Source organism: Schistocerca gregaria, chromosome 3 (assembly GCF_023897955.1).
Source record: "Schistocerca gregaria isolate iqSchGreg1 chromosome 3, iqSchGreg1.2, whole genome shotgun sequence".
Classification (NCBI taxonomy): domain Eukaryota; kingdom Metazoa; phylum Arthropoda; class Insecta; order Orthoptera; family Acrididae; genus Schistocerca; species Schistocerca gregaria.
This window is the reverse complement of record NC_064922.1, coordinates 583,978,156-583,983,155: the sequence shown is the minus strand read 5'-3', so window position 1 is coordinate 583,983,155 and position 5,000 is coordinate 583,978,156. Positions and strand designations below refer to the sequence as shown.

The window sequence follows — 5,000 nt, the reverse complement described above, 5'->3', positions numbered from 1 at the left end:
ACCGCAGGTGACGCAAATCGAGTCAAAAGTGGTGGACCGACAGTCACTCCAGCCGCACCTGTGAATGCGCCACCCCCACCGCCCGACTCGCAACTCGAGCGGATGTACGGCGGACTTTTCCCGCAATCGTACATTGCAGTCCACCCCTATATCTTCCACTTCATGAAGAGTTATCTCCCAAAAGCCAAAGTCCCGCTGTCCCAATACATGCTCTGGACGGCGGGCCGCCAGACGTGACGCCCGGTGGCAAAGAGTGCGCCGCTGAGGATATAGAGGGTCCGTCCCCCCGCACAGTGGTGACGGTGTGCGGGTAGTGTTTCCGACACCGCTTCCTGCGGTGGCAACGCTGGGGCAGAGTCGATACTCGCCCACTGGTGGAAGGTAAGCATTCTGCTTTACATCAGTACATAACTAATATTTCAGTCGTCTGACGTCCCTCCTTAGTAAATGATGCAGGACCACATACATAGATGATACATACTGTAAACTGGGGAGGACAGTGTGAACCGCACTCGACCCAGTCACCCTATCTCACAGTCCACTCTGTGTGTAACAAAGCGAAAGCACCAAAGCACTATCGTTCAACAACATCCATTTTATCCTCGCTGCCACAGAACACTATCCAAAGAACGACAAGAGGAACGTCACGTCCACTAATAAGACAGAATGTCTCACATCACCCGCAAACAACGCAGCTCAAATCAGCCAGCAACACCCACAGTGGTCCACCCAGTATCAACACAGGACGCAACGCCACGCCACAACACAAAAGGTACAAGTAATAAAATACCCTTTGGCCACACCCCTTATAAAGGCATCGAACCAACCCACCACCTGACACCAGCCAAACGTACATCCTGATTTGACACATCTCTGGCAACCTAACCCACGTTGGCCCTTAACCTAACCCACGTTGGCCCTTAACCTTACCCACGTTGGCCCCTAACCTTACCCACGTTGGCCCCTAACCTTACCCACGTTGGCCCCTAACCTTACCCACGTTGGCCCCTAACCTTACCCACGTTGGCCCCTAACCTTACCCACGTTGGCCCCTAACCTTACCCACGTTGGCCCCTAACCTTACCCACGTTGGCCCCTAACCTTACCCACGTTGGCCCCTAACCTTACCCACGTTGGCCCCTAACCTTACCCACGTTGGCCCCTAACCTTACCCACGTTGGCCCCTAACCTTACCCACGTTGGCCCCTAACCTTACCCACGTTGGCCCCTAACCTAACCCACGTTGGCCCCTTAACCTAACCCACGTTGGCCCCTTAACCTAAGTTACGCTGCACCTTAACCTAAGTTACGCTGCACCTTAACCTAAGTTACGCTGCACCTTAACCTAAGTTACGCTGCACCTTAACCTAAGTTACGCTGCACCTTAACCTAAGTTACGCTGCACCTTAACCTAACTTACGCTGCACCTTAACCTAACTTACGCTGCACCTTAACCTAACTTACACTGCACCTTAACCTAACTTACACTGCACCTTAACCTAACTTACACTGCACCTTAACCTAACTTACACTGCACCTTAACCTAACTTACACTGCACCTTAACCTAAGTTACGCTGCACCTTAACCTAACTTACGCTGCACCTTAACCTAACTTACGCTGCACCTTAACCTAACTTACGCTGCACCTTAACCTAACTTACGCTGCACCTTAACCTAACTTACGCTGCACCTTAACCTAACTTACACTGCACCTTAACCTAACTTACACTGCACCTTAACCTAACTTACACTGCACCTTAACTGTCACATGTAACGTCACAGGAATGTAGCTTTGCCTAACAGCAACCCTCTGAACATAGTTCACTGCTTGGATCCTCTGGTGTCATGTGTATTTCTTGATGCCATGGTGCGTACCCTCACATAAAGGTCTTTCGAGTGTTGCGTACTTTCTACACAGTCCCGCTAACCACTGGAAGGGTGTACCGCTACAGAACGAATATCGCCCTCCCCTCCTGCCCTTCCAAGCTGGTCGGTCAGGCGTTTGTTTGTGAAATGAGCCTTGCAGCTGTTCAGTTGCATTCGGTTGTCGATGCAGTCAGTGTACGTTGTGGTACGGCCTGTGTGGACTGTCCGCTGATGTACGCGTAACCCACACTGATCATCCGTCGTTACGTACTGAGTGACATAATGTGGCACATGCTTGACCGTACACCGGCTGCGCCCTACAATGGCGAATCATAAGGGCCATATGTTGTGCACGATGCTACTTGTCTCGTCTCCCCATTACAGCGAGATTGCACTGTTGTACGCCGTACAGACATGTGGTAGGTAGGTACGGACGAAAGTATTGCATGTTGGGCCCCCCCCCCCCCCTCCTCCCTCTGCCGGGAATCAGCGTGAGCCGTCTGTTGATGTAGCGACGAGGGTTTTCCTATTTAATCGTATTGCCCCACACAACATGATAGCACGGTGGACCGCGTTCCACATCTGCGACATGCTACAGAGGCCGGTTGACAGTCGACCGCGCAAGGGACATTGCACACGTGCGCGGACCATCTTCCACGTGTTCTCTCGTGTACATGCCGCAGTGTGTATGTGGGCTGATGTAGCGTGTCGTGACACATAACATGCAGGCATGCCAGAATCGTAGATTTCGCAAATGTAGATTGACGTATACGATCCGCAAATGAACTGGAAATCAGTTGTTGAGCGGTTGTTCACGCTGCAGGTGCATCGGTGATAGCGACGATCGGTACATCTATGAACCGGTTGTTTCGGCGGTACCCGCCATGCCCCCGAACCTGAGTTGGCCATGTGGGTATGAAGCGATACGAGGCTGTGGCTTGGTGGGACAGTCCCCGGCCGGTGAGGGGGGGCCGCCCGGCGTGCTGGCCGCGCGCTGCGTGAGCGCACGCACTACAGCCGGCTGGTGGGGGGCGCCCAGTGGCAGGAGCGCCGGCCGACGGGCCCGGCTGGCGTCCCAGCTATGCGCCGGCGCACCCTGCGCGCGGCGCCAGGCGGCCAAAGTGGGTTCTGCCGAGCCCGGTGCGAAGCGCGGTGGACATCTGCAGTGTGCTGGTCCGATTGCGGACTGTGTGCGTTGAGGATGCGCCGCCGCCCGGCACTCGGCGTCGCGACGCCGTCTGCTGCTCGGTCGCCCCCAGCGGTTCTCGCAGGTGGTTTGTATCGCAGCTCTGCGGACGTGTTGGCGCGTGCGCTGTGCTGGGAGAGTTCGCTTCTGCACCCAAGTGGGGCTTTGCCCTTCTGTGGCGCTGGCGTTGGAGCTGCCGGTCACCGTAGGTGGCGCGTGTTGTTTCCCGCCGGCAATGCCACGACAGCACGCTCCCGGGCCTCTGTCGGCAGCGGCAAGCTCAGTTGGGAGCACGGGTGTTCGCACTGAAAGCGTCTACTCGCCTATCTCCGGGCGATTGCGCCTCTCTCGAACCCGACCAAGTACTTAGGACGGCGCTGCGCGCCGCCGGGACCTGAGAGGGTTTCGAGGTGTATCGTGCAGGGGAGCTCAGCCTCCTCCTGTTTGCAGAATAATTGAGCGGACGCTTGCGTGTTCGCGCGGGCCCTCGGGACACACTCCCGGGCGGCCGGCTGCTCAGCTCTCGTTGACGCAGCTCCCTGGTTGATCCTGCCAGTAGTCATATGCTTGTCTCAAAGATTAAGCCATGCATGTCTCAGTACAAGCCGCATTAAGGTGAAACCGCGAATGGCTCATTAAATCAGTTATGGTTCCTTAGATCGTACCCACGTTACTTGGATAACTGTGGTAATTCTAGAGCTAATACATGCAAACAGAGTCCCGACCAGAGATGGAAGGGACGCTTTTATTAGATCAAAACCAATCGGATTGGCTCGTCTGGTCCGTTTGCCTTGGTGACTCTGAATAACTTTGGGCTGATCGCACGGTCCTCGTACCGGCGACGCATCTTTCAAATGTCTGCCTTATCAACTGTCGATGGTAGGTTCTGCGCCTACCATGGTTGTAACGGGTAACGGGGAATCAGGGTTCGATTCCGGAGAGGGAGCCTGAGAAACGGCTACCACATCCAAGGAAGGCAGCAGGCGCGCAAATTACCCACTCCCGGCACGGGGAGGTAGTGACGAAAAATAACGATACGGGACTCATCCGAGGCCCCGTAATCGGAATGAGTACACTTTAAATCCTTTAACGAGTATCTATTGGAGGGCAAGTCTGGTGCCAGCAGCCGCGGTAATTCCAGCTCCAATAGCGTATATTAAAGTTGTTGCGGTTAAAAAGCTCGTAGTTGGATTTGTGTCCCACGCTGTTGGTTCACCGCCCGTCGGTGTTTAACTGGCATGTATCGTGGGACGTCCTGCCGGTGGGGCGAGCCGAAGGCGTGCTTGCGCGTCCCGAGGCGGACCCCGTTGAAATCCTACCAGGGTGCTCTTAGTTGAGTGTCTCGGTGGGCCGGCACGTTTACTTTGAACAAATTAGAGTGCTTAAAGCAGGCAAGCCCGCCTGAATACTGTGTGCATGGAATAATGGAATAGGACCTCGGTTCTATTTTGTTGGTTTTCGGAACCCGAGGTAATGATTAATAGGGACAGGCGGGGGCATTCGTATTGCGACGTTAGAGGTGAAATTCTTGGATCGTCGCAAGACGAACAGAAGCGAAAGCATTTGCCAAGTATGTTTTCATTAATCAAGAACGAAAGTTAGAGGTTCGAAGGCGATCAGATACCGCCCTAGTTCTAACCATAAACGATGCCAGCCAGCGATCCGCCGCAGTTCCTCCGATGACTCGGCGGGCAGCCTCCGGGAAACCAAAGCTTTTGGGTTCCGGGGGAAGTATGGTTGCAAAGCTGAAACTTAAAGGAATTGACGGAAGGGCACCACCAGGAGTGGAGCCTGCGGCTTAATTTGACTCAACACGGGAAACCTCACCAGGCCCGGACACCGGAAGGATTGACAGATTGATAGCTCTTTCTTGATTCGGTGGGTGGTGGTGCATGGCCGTTCTTAGTTGGTGGAGCGATTTGTCTGGTTAATTCCGATAACGAACGA

The 5,000-nt window shown here is 54.4% G+C and overlaps 1 non-coding gene across 1 annotated transcript in view; it reads left to right on the top strand.

The window, feature by feature from the left end:
* Positions 1 to 3,589: 3,589 nt before the first annotated feature.
* The window catches only part of LOC126357215 (small subunit ribosomal RNA), a 1,893-nt gene continuing 482 nt past the window's right edge, over positions 3,590 to 5,000 (top strand). Inside the window, exon 1 of the ribosomal RNA XR_007566166.1 lies at positions 3,590 to 5,000. This exon is cut by the window's right edge and continues 482 nt beyond it. This is a non-coding gene — a ribosomal RNA (small subunit ribosomal RNA).